Source organism: Heptranchias perlo, chromosome 22, assembly GCF_035084215.1.
Source record: "Heptranchias perlo isolate sHepPer1 chromosome 22, sHepPer1.hap1, whole genome shotgun sequence".
NCBI classification, from domain to species: Eukaryota; Metazoa; Chordata; class Chondrichthyes; order Hexanchiformes; family Hexanchidae; genus Heptranchias; species Heptranchias perlo.
In genome coordinates this window covers 50,667,771-50,681,519 of record NC_090346.1, presented here as the reverse complement: position 1 = coordinate 50,681,519, position 13,749 = coordinate 50,667,771, and the positions used below count along the sequence as shown (strand labels likewise).

At 47.2% G+C, this 13,749-nt stretch overlaps 1 protein-coding gene across 2 annotated transcripts in view; it reads right to left on the bottom strand.

Annotated features, from left to right (window-relative positions):
- ankfn1b (ankyrin repeat and fibronectin type III domain containing 1b) overlaps nucleotides 1-4,674 on the bottom strand; it is an 834,116-nt gene extending 829,442 nt beyond the window's left edge. For both annotated transcript variants that reach the window (XM_068003637.1, XM_068003639.1), the window contains exon 1: nucleotides 4,241-4,674. The gene's annotated coding sequence lies outside the window, so the exon portion shown is untranslated. The remainder of the gene's footprint in view (nucleotides 1-4,240) is intronic.
- Nucleotides 4,675-13,749: the final 9,075 nt, after the last annotated feature.

The window sequence follows — 13,749 nt, the reverse complement described above, 5'->3', positions numbered from 1 at the left end:
TCTGAACTCAACTATATTGGAGGGCATAATTCGTACACGGTGTTGCACCTCTTCCCAGCAGTAATTAATCAGGGGTTGACAAAGCCGGAGCTATTCCTTGCGGGCGGCTCAATGGGTCGCACTCTCACCTCTGAGTCAGAAGGTCGTGGGTTCAAGTCCCCACTCCAGAGAGTTGAACACAAAATCCAGGCCGACACTCCCACGGTCAGTACTGAGGGAGAGCCGCACTGTCGGAGGGTCAGTACTGAGGGAGGGCCGCACTGTCGGACGGTCAGTACTGAGGGAGGGCCGCACTGTCGGAGGGTCGGTACTGAGGGAGGGCCGCACTGTCGGACGGTCAGTACTGAGGGAGGGCCGCACTGTCGGACGGTCAGTACTGAGGGAGGGCCGCACTGTCGGAGGGTCGGTACTGAGGGAGAGCCGCACTGTCGGAGGGTCAGTACTGAGGGAGGGCCGCACTGTCGGAGGGTCAGTACTGAGGGAGCGCCGCACTGTCGGAGGGTCGGTACTGAGGGAGGGCCGCACTGTCGGACGGTCAGTACTGAGGGAGCGCCGCACTGTCGGAGGGTCAGTACTGAGGGAGCGCCGCACTGTCGGAGGGTCGGTACTGAGGGAGGGCCGCACTGTCGGAGGGTCAGTACTGAGGGAGCGCCGCACTGTCGGAGGGTCAGTACTGAGGGAGCGCCGCACTGTCGGAGGGTCAGTACTGAGGGAGCGCCGCACTGTCGGAGGGTCAGTACTGAGGGAGCGCCGCACTGTCGGAGGGTCAGTACTGAGGGAGTGCTGCACTGTCGGAGGGTCAGTACTGAGGGAGGGCCGCACTGTCGGAGGGTCAGTACTGAGGGAGCGCCGCACTGTCGGAGGGTCAGTACTGAGGGAGCGCCGCACTGTCGGAGGGTCAGTACTGAGGGAGGGCCGCACTGTCGGAGGGTCAGTACTGAGGGAGGGCCGCACTGTCGGAGGGTCAGTACTGAGGGAGCGCCGCACTGTCGGAGGGTCGGTACTGAGGGAGGGCCGCACTGTCGGAGGGTCGGTACTGAGGGAGCGCCGCACTGTCGGAGGGTCGGTACTGAGGGAGGCCCGCACTGTCGGAGGGTCGGTACTGAGGGAGGGCCGCACTGTCGGAGGGTCGGTACTGAGGGAGCGCCGCACTGTCGGAGGGTCAGTACTGAGGGAGCGCCGCACTGTCGGAGGGTCAGTACTGAGGGAGGGCCGCACTGTCGGAGGGTCGGTACTGAGGGAGGGCCGCACTGTCGGAGGGTCTGTACTGAGGGAGGGCCGCACTGTCGGAGGGTCGGTACTGAGGGAGGGCCGCACTGTCGGAGGGTCGGTACTGAGGGAGGGCCGCACTGTCGGAGGGTCGGTACTGAGGGAGGGCCGCACTGTCGGAGGGTCGGTACTGAGGGAGGGCCGCACTGTCGGAATTTCCAAAGTGGAATGACTGAAGACAGAGATTTATCCTCTGCCATTGTTTTTTTAACAGTTTTTTTGTGCATCTTCAATAGTTTCAAAACTATGTAACTCAGACCTTGAAGCCAAAAATAATTTATCCTGGAAGAGCTACTGACACTTTAAATACAAAAAATAAAGTATTTGCTATAAATTACAATTGACTCGATTTTTGTCCCATCAGCAGATATTACACACACACATACACACACACTTAGACATAAAAACACACACAGAAGAGAAGGGCCCAGCCCCCTGCCACACCCCACTCACTCTGAGATACCCAAACCACCCGCTCTGAGACACTGAGCCTCCGTCCCACTCCACGCACTCTGAGACCCTGAGCCAACTGCCCCGCAGCCCCCAGCCACAGTCTCACACACCCTACCCCACCCAATGCAGTCATACAAACACCAACCCTCTTACCCACACCACCCACTCTCACAGACATTGACCCCCACCCATATCAGGTGACAATAAGATCCTTTTTGGATGTGATGCCTTAAACAATCAAATAGCCTGGTGATACTCACTGTCTCTGCACACACATAAATGAATAATACTTGGGGAAGGTATGGCGGGTAATGCCCCTCTACCCCAGCCCTCCCACCTCCAGCCCCACGCACCCCCCCCCTTTACACAGGAACGGGAGTAGGAAGCCATTATCATCATTCCTGGGGACATGTTGTGCCAAGGACAGTCAAGATCAACATCCAAACGGGGAAAATAACAAAACTAGCCACCCAAATACAGATTCCAAAAACATTTCGGATTATATGACTGAAAGTACTTCAAGGCTGAAAACAGCCCGAGAGAAGTAGATTTTTTAAGCACACTGTGTACTATATTTCGTCTTTTCTAATTAGACCTGTAGTTCTCCTAATCTTTAAAACTGAAGGCCACTGGGCATAGGCTGCCACAATTGGCTGAATTCCGATGGTCTTGTCAAAGCCACAATCTAAAGACTTGATGTGAAGGGGAGAAAATGACCTCAGTTGAAAAACACAGCCCTCTCTTTTCCAAGCTGTATTTAACTATCTGAAGATACCCCAAGACCCAAAAACGGCCGATTTGCATTTTTCCAGAATTTTCCTGATTTGCCTCATCTAGATCAATTAATATCGCCGGGTGTCCAAAGCACCGGCCTGTTTCAGGCAACAGGCCCCTTTATGGAAATCAGGGTCCTATGAGGTAAATAGGACCCCGATTGCCATGTTAGGTCAGAAATGCGCTGTGCTCACTCCACCAGTTCCATGGGCAATGAAGGCATAGAGACCCAGCCAAAGGGAAGTGCCCAATTATTTTTGTAGTCTCGGAGGAGCAGTGGTGCACCTCCGGAGCCTCCAAAAATAATCTGGGCCTCTGCCACCCGATGCAATTTACATCCTGGTGGCAGCTCCGGCCCGATTTCCAGTTTTCAACATGGCAAGTTGTGTTGAGATGCCTGTTCAGCACCTGCAGCTCGCCTGGAGAATTTAAATTAGACTGAGGCCCCAAAATCCCGGGGTGGGGGTGATCAGCACTCTCCTCCAGTCAGTCGCTCACAAGTCAAAATCAACTCTAATATGCCCAAATCAGGCGGGTTACACGACAGGCGAGCGATTCGCTGCCGCAGGTTACTGCCCAGGTGGTGGTTACCATTGACCTCGATGGAAAGGGAAATCCGGGGGTGGTGTATGATGGGCGGGTAATTCGATATCGCCCATTTTACACCATCGCCCAAAATTAAAATTAGCCCCAGTGAACATTCCACTGCTGATACTTCCGCACAACATCACACAAACGAGTGCTACCAGTGCAGGCTGTTGCACTGTTGGAAGGGCAGCCTGGGACTTTAGGCGTGCACACTCCCGAGCTCCTATCTTAATGGCGGATGATTGGGGGCTTGCACACCCAAGTTCGCAAGATGTGCTCCCTGGACACAAATCTACACCTTGCTGGGGTCTTTAAATTAAATACATGTATTTGTGGGGGAGAGGGAAGATTTTCCGAGTTTTTTAAATTTGCTGCTCAATCCCATGGGGCAAGAGACTGTCCTGACGGGGCAGTGGGTAAATGTACCACCCACCATGGAACTGACGGAGACCCCAGTCAATCCGCTATCTGTGATGAGTGATCAGCTGGGATAGTGGCAGGGCTGTTAAAATTAGGCTAGGAAAGGGTTAAATTAGCAGCGTCCTTGCCTGATCAGTGACACCTGCTGTAAATTGTGTATCTCAGGCTCGGCTCTGATTCATGACCAAACTCGTCATCCAGGCGGAGATTTTCGGAAATTAATCAAAAGTTCAAGCAAAGAAACAAATAAAGTAAAGGTGAAGCCTGGAAATTAAGCAGCGCCACGTTACTGTGCGAACAGTCCATGCATTTGAGTCAAATTCCTTTCTTTGTTAATTTAAGTGAGGCGTTGCCTCGTTTACTTAAAACATATAACGGGCACGGTACTGGAGCAGGGACTTGGTTTGGGAGAGTGAGTTCCGGGAGATACTTCCCACAGCACCAAGTCTCGAAGTGTCATTTCAACAATTTGTACATGTTTTAAATGAACTCAATATGAGGCTGTGGATTTTCTGCACAGTTCGTGGTTCCTTGTCCCTCTCCGGGGCTCTGGTGATTCGACAATTAAACATCTCGTAATAACATTTCTGCATTCCCTCAGAGAGGAGCTGTGCCTGAACACTGGCCATGAATGGGGACTCCAGAGTACAGCGTGCTCCTTATTCACAGACACTTCATTCTCCCTTCATACAAAGTGATGACAGCATCAACATGATGCCTCCGGTATAATTCTTACCGATCATCAAAGGCTGAGCCCAGTGCGCTGCATTTCCCAATTAAATGTCGGGCAGCAGGGTGATGAATAAGGTCCTGTGTGTACCGCAGAGCCCGCCCCACGCTGGAATGCCTCAACTTCTCCAGCTCCCCTCCACCGGGCGATGCTCGAACCCGCACTTTCAAAGATCTTCGCAGACCACAGGAGAGAGAAAAAATGAAAAAACAAAACCGCCCCTCTCGATCCAGCTGTAAGTTCTGAGCGTGGTGTTTGCAGGAGAGTGCACGGAACTCCCAAACAACAGGAAACAGCGTGGGACATACTGGGATTCATTTAACAATAGCTCTTTGTCTGGGTTCAGGCTGGATCGCAGAGAGGGGAGGTCCCTGTGCCAGCCCACGAGTCTCAGAAAATGTCAGATGTGCGACGGACCGGTGAAGGGAGACCTCACCACTTTCCAGCATCGCCTGTGACCTTGGGAACTACCGGGGATACAGCGAGTTCAGTGAGAAGGATCAGCAAATCACAGGCAGGGCCTCAGTCTCAACTCTGCTTACTTTACAAGTCAATAACCCTCTACACGCAGCAGGAGCTTGACCCAAAGTTGTAATTGGGAGCTTGCTGCAGAAATGTGGCGGAGTTTTGGAACCTAACCATGGAAGTAAAGTTGGAAAGCCGGAGCAAGGTTCAGATTAGGAAAGCATCGCTGTGTCAGTATTGTAGAGCTCTCATTCCCCAGCAGGAGCATGGCGCCCATTTCTTTTCAAATTTAAGGGTTCTGCTTCATTTATTTTCATTATATTTGTCCCTTCACCTTACTTGGACCATCCCATGACATATCCAGCTGTGACTCCAGCTGTAACTGGCACAGGTGTTGGAATGGCCAGTGTGCTTGTTTTGGACTCCACTTGCAGCTAGTCACTAAAGCTAATATAGAAACATAGAAAGTAGGAGCAAGAGTAGGCCCTTCGGGCCTGCTCCGCCATTCAAAATGATCATGGCTGATCTTCAGGGGCTGATCCTGCTCCTTCTGATCTTTATAGTCATTTAAAATTCCTTTAAAAATAATTCCCGTCTGGGTTTTTGAGCACATCAAACCAACGGGCACTTTCCATCTCAGACACTCACTGTCACTATCGAGCCCGGAGACCAAAGCTGCCTGTGCACTGAACACAGTAACTCACCTCAGCCCGACCTCAGAAGGACACTCCTACAGCACTAACATGACCTGTTTCCATTTCCCATGCCAGCTAACTCTGAGTGAAATTTTGAATTTAGCCTCATTCGTCACCAGCGCCGATCGGAAAATCCCCATTTTCGGCCCAGTGCAGCTGCGATTTTCCGGCGAGGGAGGCACCTCATTTATTTTATAAATGGGGACACAGTACAAGAGCAGAGGCAATGCCGAAATTGTGCTCAGTTTTGGGCATCTTACTTTAGGAAGGATGTCAAGGCCATCGAGAGGGTGCATAAGAGATTCACTGAGACGATACCAGGGATGGGAGGCCAGAGAAACTGGGGCTCTTGTCACAAGAACAGAGCAGGTTAAGAGGGGAGGTAATAACAATTACTTTGCGTCAGTATTTACAGTAGAAAAAGAGGATAGCATGCCGGAAATCCCAAGAAAACTAACATTGAATCGGGGACAGGGACTCGATAAAATTAACATAAGTAAAGCAACAGTGATGAAGAAAATAATAGCACTAAAGAGTGACAAATCCCCAGGACCAGATGGTTTCCATCCCAGGGTTTTAAAGGAAGTAGGTGAGCACATTGCAGATGCCCTAACTATAATCTTTCAAAGTTCTCTAGATTCAGGAACTGTCCCTCTAGATTGGAAAATTGCACATGTCACTCTGCTTTTTAAGAAAGGAGGGAGAGGGAAACCGGGGAATTATAGACCAGTTAGCCTAACATCTGTTGTGGGGAAATTGCTGGAGTCTATAATTAAGGATAGGGTGACTGAACACCTCGAGAATTTTCAGTTAATCAGAGAGAGCCAGCATAGATTTGTGAAAGGTAGGTCATGCCTGACAAACCTGATTGAATTTTTTGAAGAGGTGACTAAAGTAATGGACAGGGGAATGTCAATGGATGTTATATATATGGACTTCCAGAAGGCATTTGATAAGGTCCCACATAAGAGACTGTTAGCTAAGATAGAAGCCCATGGAATCGAGGGAAAAGTACGGACTTGGTTAGGAAATTGGCTGAGCGAAAGGCGACAGAGAGTAGGGATAATGGTTAGGTACTCACATTGGCAGGATGTGACTAGTGGAGTCCCGCAGGGATCTGTCTTGGGGCCTCAGTTAGTCACAATATTTATTAACGACTTAGATGAAGGCATAGAAAGTCTCATATCTAAGTTTGCCGATAACACAAAGATTGGTGGCATTGTAAGCAGTGTAGATGAAAACATAAAATTACAAAGCGATATTGATAGATTAGGTGAATGGGCAAATGGAATTCAATGTAGACAAATGTGAGGTCATCCACTTTGGATCAAAAAAGGATAGAATAGGGTACTTTCTAAATGGTAAAAAGTTAAAAACAGTGGATGTCCAAAGGGACTTAGGGGCTCAGGTAAATAGATCATTGAAGTGTCATGAACGGGTGCAGAAAATAATCAATAAGGCTAATGGAATGCTGGCCTTTATGTGTCGAGGACTGGAGTACAAGGGGGCAGAAGTTATGCTGCAGCTATACAAAACCCTGGTTAGACCGCACCTGGAGTACTGTGAGCAGTTCTGGGCACCGCACCTTCGAAAGGGCATATTGGCCTTGGAGGGAGTGCAGCGTAGGTTTACTAGAATGATACCTGGACTTCAAGGGTTAAGTTACGAGGAGAGATTACACAAATTGGGGTTGTATTCTCTTGAGTTTAGAAGGTTAAGGGGTGATCTGATCGAAGTTTATAAGATATTAAGGGGAACAGATAGGGTGGATAGAGAGAAACTATTTCCACTGGTTGGGGATTCTAGGAGTAGGGGGCACAGTCTAAAAATTAGAGCCAGATCTTTCAGGAGTGAGATTAGAAAACATTTCTACACATAAAGGGTGGTAGAAGTTTGGAACTCTCTTCCGCAAACGGCAATTGATACTAGCTCAATTGCTAAATTTAAATCTGAGATAGATAGTTTTTTGGCAACCAAAGGTATTAAGGGATATGGGCCAAAGGCAGGCATATGGAGTTAGATCACAGATCAGCCATGATCTTATCAAATGGCGGAGCAGGCACGAGGGGCTGAATGGCCTACTCCTGTTCCTATGTTCCTATGATAGAGTTGTTCAAAATTAGGAGGGGGTTCTGATAGGTAAACTGGGAAAAACGATTTAAATTAGTTCCTGAGTCAGTGACAGGAGGGCAACATTTAACATCATCACCAAAAGAACTAAGCAAGAGGTTTGGGGAAATGTCCTTTACACTGAGGGTTGGTAGGACATGGAGGGTCCTGCCAGAAACAGCGGTGGGAACAGAATCCATAATAGCTTTTAGAAGGGAAGTGAATAAATATTTGAAAAAACAAACATTTAAAAGGGCATGGGAAAGGGCAGGGAGGGGATTAAGGGATAGCTCTTCCAGAGAGCCAGCAGAGGTGTGACAGACTGTATGGTGTCCATCTGTGCTGTAAAATTCTATGATTCTATGAATTCATTGCATGGGGCAGCAGTCAATATTTAACAGTGTTAGGAAACTGTGACTTGCAGTATTTGCCCATCTACATGGTATAAGGTACCTGGTGCATGGGGCTGATTTTCTCAGGTTCGCAAACATTTTTTTTGCATCTGCTCTCATGTCTTCAGAGTGTTGGAGACAACATTGATCCCAGATATCACTTCCTCACAGACACTTTGCACTGCTCTCCTGGAGTGCTGATCTCCATTGAGTGACTCATTTTACCCACTTCCTGAAACAGCAGCTGCTCCTGTGAAGTGTCATTTCTCCTTCTGTCTCTGTGAAACAACTTGGGATATTTTGCTATATTAAAGACGTTATATAAACTTTGTTGTTGATGTTCTTTAATACTGTTGATCCATGGGTTGACAAGAAAAGAATTTCAGGCTGAATACAATTTTTCCCTGGGGAAAAAGATCACACTTCCCTTTAAATGTTTGCAGCAGCCCTTTAAGTGGCTGCAGCAGTGCCTGATGGTCCAGGTATGTTCACCTATTAATGGCTGCTCTGCTCGCTGAAGAAAAGGGAACACACGGGCCCAAGAGGTCAAGCTAATCTGTAGTCTCAGAGCATCAGTCCCATGTCTCAAGACTGCGCCACTGAGTATTGCCCAACAGCTGATCCAAATCACTTACTGACCTAGATCAGTGTATTGGAACAAGCTGCCGTTCAGCATTCAGAAACACAGTAATGCAGAGCCCAAGTGTGCACGATGCAGAAAAGTATTTGTGCAATTGCTCACCCCCACCCTCCATCTTTAACAACTTTTCTATGTGACTGACTCAGTCTGTTAATATACCAATTCACTGCTGAACAAACAGCCTGCAAGTTAGTGACTCGGCACAGCCCCAGTGCTACATGTGGTTATCAGTTTTCAACAAAGCAAAAGTGAAAATAATAAAAATCTAAATGCAGGAAGGATTTGTGGGCACTGGTTATTGTCACTGAGAATCCGCAGGACCAGAGGTGGAATGCGCACCTCCATTTAAAACAATTACAAAACTTTCACATGAAAGACTTCTAGTTAAAGTAAAAGCCACCACAATTTAGTGCAAACCAGGGACTGGAAAACAAATACTGGTTAAAAATGGAATCAGGGAGTACTTTTGAGAGGTATAATGTTAAACATGGGGCAGATATTGAATGGAATCCCATTGGGATCATTGCTTGGATCCCTAATGTTTCTAATCTATAGGAACCATCTGGATATTGAAATTAACTCTAAGGTGGTCAAATTTGCTGATGACACAAAAGTAGGAAGAACGGTAGTAACAGAGGACCAACGGCCCAGAACATGGTTGTGATGTTTAGCTACTAAGGTGGAGTAGTGTTTAACTGGCTTCCCTTCATGTTAGGCGATCCTCTGGTTATCTAGGTTAATTGCTGTGGCTGAGGGAAATTTCTATAAATTGGCACTGCTTGTAAACCCCTGGCTCCTCTCTTTGGATGTAATCGAGTATTTCATTTTACAAGGTAATGTTTGAGGTGTGATGTAAGCTAGACAAAGGGTGCAGAAATTCCCTGGGTCCCGTCCAACCGTCCTAAGTGTGGTGGAGTGGAACCCCTACCTGCCCTTGCCCAAGGCTGGAGAGCTCGCCCCAAATCCCAGGAATGAGGTCATTCGCATAGGTTGGATGGACTGCTGGTGCCTGCAATGGTCCACCAGTAGCAGCCACCCTGGCCCATTTGCCCAATAACATCCCCCCTAAGTACCAAATGGGCCAAAGAAAAATGTATTTTTATCATAGTCTACAGCTCCCACTGGAGCCACACCAACAGGAAAAGGTAATCAATCGCCTTCAGGCGTAAAGGCGTGGGACCTTCAGAAGGCATCAAAGGGACTCATACCAGATTTCAATTGGTACACGGTATCGGTACACATCCCCTATCAGTACTAGGTCGAGATCACATTCCCGGGCCATGGGAGCCTTCTCCACTTTGACAGATTCTCCTTGCTTCCCTCCCCCTCTGCTATTTTGCTGTAACCGTTTACACCTCCTCTGGACCCTTCTTTTGTTTCTCTATTTGTCTCATTATCATCCCCTTTTGCATTGCACCATCATCCTTTTTGTCATTTAATCACTCCTGCCCTCCACTATCTCAGACCTTCCCTTTTGTCCTTTTCCTGCCCCTCTTTTCCCTGGCTCTGTATTTGCTTAAAAGTTATTCATCACCTGTTCTGACAAAAGGTAATCGATCTGAAACATTAACTCTGTTTCTCTCACCACACGTGCTGCATGACCCACTGAGTGTTTTAAGCATTTTCTATTTTTATTTCAATTTGTGTGAGTTCCACTGAGGGCCTTCCGTGATTGTAAAGGGAAGAATTTCCCAGGTGCTCCCCCGACTAACCCTCTTGACTTTGGGAGTGGTGGGCGTAAGATCCACCCACGGCCCCTGATTGGAATGTAAAGGTCTGCTCTAAATGGGGCGGATCCTAGCAAAGGCAGGTCCAGTCCCTATTCTGGTCCCCCCTCCTCCCAGACAGAAATCAGACTTACGTCCCGCCCCCTCCAGCCCCAGGAATTTCAGATCCAAGATTTTTATTTATACTTGTGGATAGCCTGGGGCTGTGGAGCAAGATTTGATGCTTAGCTGCTAACCCAGCCCGTCCCTTTTAGGTACTACTTAACTATTCCCAATGGAAATGTGGTCTAAATAGTTCCTGAGGCTAATTATTGTTGTTGGAAATTTCTCTCGATTGGCAGCTGCTCAAGATCAAATCTCAGGCAGGAAATGGCTGTTGTTCATTTGCTTTTTAATTCCTTTTTAAAGACTGTTCAGTCATGATTTGATCGAAAAGTTGGTCACAAAGTGTGAGATCTGGAGGTGACATCTGAATGTGACAGTCTGTCTCAAAGCTTTTATTTAAATAAACAAATAAACATAAGGGCAGGTTTTCCTGAGAGGGGGGTGTGATTGCAAAAAGTGAAACAGTGCAATTACAAAAAGCTGGTAAAATTCTGAGATCTGTAGCCAGAGCTGTGCAGATCATGTGCTCCTTTTAAAATCTTAAAACAAATGAGGCTGGAGATAACTTGGTAAAAACCCCAATTTTAACCTAACCCGCCCGGCGAGAATACAGTAGGTTTGGGTCGGTGCCCATTTTACACCCTGCCCGATTGTAATTGATTTCAGTGGAAAGTAAAATAGAACAGGGTGTAAGACAGGTCCAACCATTCCTGCTGGGCAGATTAGCTTAACATCGGAGCTAAACACTCAATACAACCATCTGACATCCCATGTGTGCTGTGTTAACAGAGGAGTTAACCCTTTTTCAATAAATAAATAATGAAATAGATAAGTAACTAAGTAAGTAAGATTGACAACTCTGCAAAAATGGCCACTGGTCAACTAACAACCCGTTCCCTGTCAATCGATGGAGTCAGACTGTAGTTAGAGGCTGATGTTGGTGAGATGTGGTGGTTTCAGTATTTCAGCCTGGTAATGGCGGTTCACTGCTGCAGTCCTTGCTCAATATTAAACTTGTCTGTTGGGATTCTATTTATAATCTGTCTGTACCATAGATAGATACTTTACCTAGTTAGGACTTTTTTTTATTTGTTCATGGTATGTGGGCGTCGCTGGCAAGGCCAGCATTTATTGCCCATCCCTAATTGCCCTTGAGAAGGTGGTGGTGAGCCGCCTTCTTGAACCGCTGCAGTCCGTGTGGTGAAGGTTCACCCACAGCGCTGTTAGGTAGGGAGTTCCAGGAACGGTGATATATTTCCAAGTCGGGATGGTGTGTGACTTGGAGGGGAACGTGCAGGTGGTGTTGTTCCCATGTGCCTGCTGCCCTTGTCCTTCTAGGTGGTAGAGGTCGCGGGTTTGGGAGGTGCTGTCGAAGAAGCCTTGGCGAGTTGCCGCAGTGCATTCTGTGGATGGTACACACTGCAGCCACAGTGCGCCGGTGGTGAAGGAAGTGAATGTTTCGGGTGGTGGATGGGGTGCCAATCAAGCGGGCTGCTTTGTCCTGGATGGTGTTAAGCTTCTTGAGTGTTGTTGGAGCTGCACTCATCCAGGCAAGTGGAGAGTATTCCATCACACTCCTGACTTGTGCCTTGTAGATGGTGGAAAGGCTTTGGGGAGTCAGGAGGTGAGTCACTCGCCGCAGAATACTCAGCCTCTGACCTGCTCTATACCATGTAGTAAGACTTGTTGGTGATGCATTGATATTCATGTCCAGAATCCAGTATTCATATAATTGTTGTTGTGTTTGGAAGAGTTTAGTGAGGTATTTATGCATTTTGGCTCAACTAGCCATGAGAGAGTGTGAGCAAATCAGATGTTCTGCTCTACTGTATTTGTGACCAAATTAATGTCATAAGCTGCATTTTCCTAGCCAAAGTTAGCAGATGTTTTATGTTTATATGTCCCTCTGAGCCTATTTGTTTTCAACTATTTTGCACAGGATTTTTTTTCATTCCTGCTTATCAGGAGAAAAGATGTTAGCACTGGAAAGTGGAACACTTTCCATTGTGAGCACCCAGTGTCAGGATCGCGCATTCTCTAGTACAGCACGGGTTAGATACAAGTAAAAGCTCCCTCTATAATGCCCCAACAGGTTTTTCTGCGCTGGCACTGACTGTCACTGTGCTCCTTGCAGTACACAGCAGTAATTATACTCTGAATAGAGTTAGGTTTGGTGCTGTGGAAGAGCAAAGGGATTTGAAGGTACAGGTTCAGAGGACATTAAAGGCAGCACCTCAGGTTGATAAGGCTACATAAAAAGCTAATAGAATTCTAGGTTTTATCACAAGAGGTATAGAATATAAAAGCCAAGAGGTAATGATGAGCCTGTATAAAACCTTGATAAGACCTCAGTGAGAGGACTGTGTGCAGTATTGGGCTCCACACTATAGGAAGTATGTTGAGGCTTTAGAGAGGGTACAACATAGATTCACTAAGATGCTGCCTGGAGTGCGGAAATACAAATACAAGGAAAGACTTGAAAAATTGGGGCTTTTGTCATTAGAACAACACAGGTTATGGAGCAATATGCTAGATGTGTTTCAAATTATAAAGAATGGGTCAGGGTAGATAGAAGCAAACTATTTCCAGTAGTCGAGAGGTCTAAAACAAGGGGCCATAGATACACAATTAAATGTAAGAGATTTAGAACAGAGGGCAGGAGAAACCTCTTCATACAGAGAGTTGTGAGGCTGTTCACACAAAAACTTTCCAGCAGGGGTCACTCGATACCAATCAGTCGAAGAAACCCTGCTTGATTTTCCCCTTCTTAACCCTGGGGACCTGAGTCTGACAATAACACTGCCTGTAATCCTGGTTTAGATCAGAAAATTAAAGTCTCATGTTCAACAAAGACCCAAAGTGCTTCACATTGAGAAATTCCAGATGTAAAATCTTGCCCTTAGCTTCTCCTCCTTCATAAGCAACTCTGTATCCTTAATTTTCTTGTGACCTCCTCTAACATTCCTTCCACCTACGGTTTCTTACCCAGAGTTATCCATAGGTTAGTAATACCATCATTTACAGCCAAGGATGTGGCTCTGTGCTGCTGAACTCTTTATTTTCACATTTCTAATTTTTCTCTGCTCTCCTCTGCAACTCACAAACGCTGCCCACTGCTGCAAATTTCCCAATGAGGGGCAGTTTCTACTGAAGTCACTGAGAGGCTGGAATTTCAACCCCCCTCCTCACTTTTGCTGTAAATTGTAACTGGTGCTTAAAAATAATGGATTGAATCACTGTAGGGAGAGGGGATGCACGTGGTCAGTCAGAGGAACGGAGAGTTCAGGGTGGGGAAGTGTAGGGCTGGAGGAGGTTACAGAGAGGCTATGAGGGGATTTTAACACAAGGATGAGAATTTTAAACTTGAGTTGTTGAGGTCAGC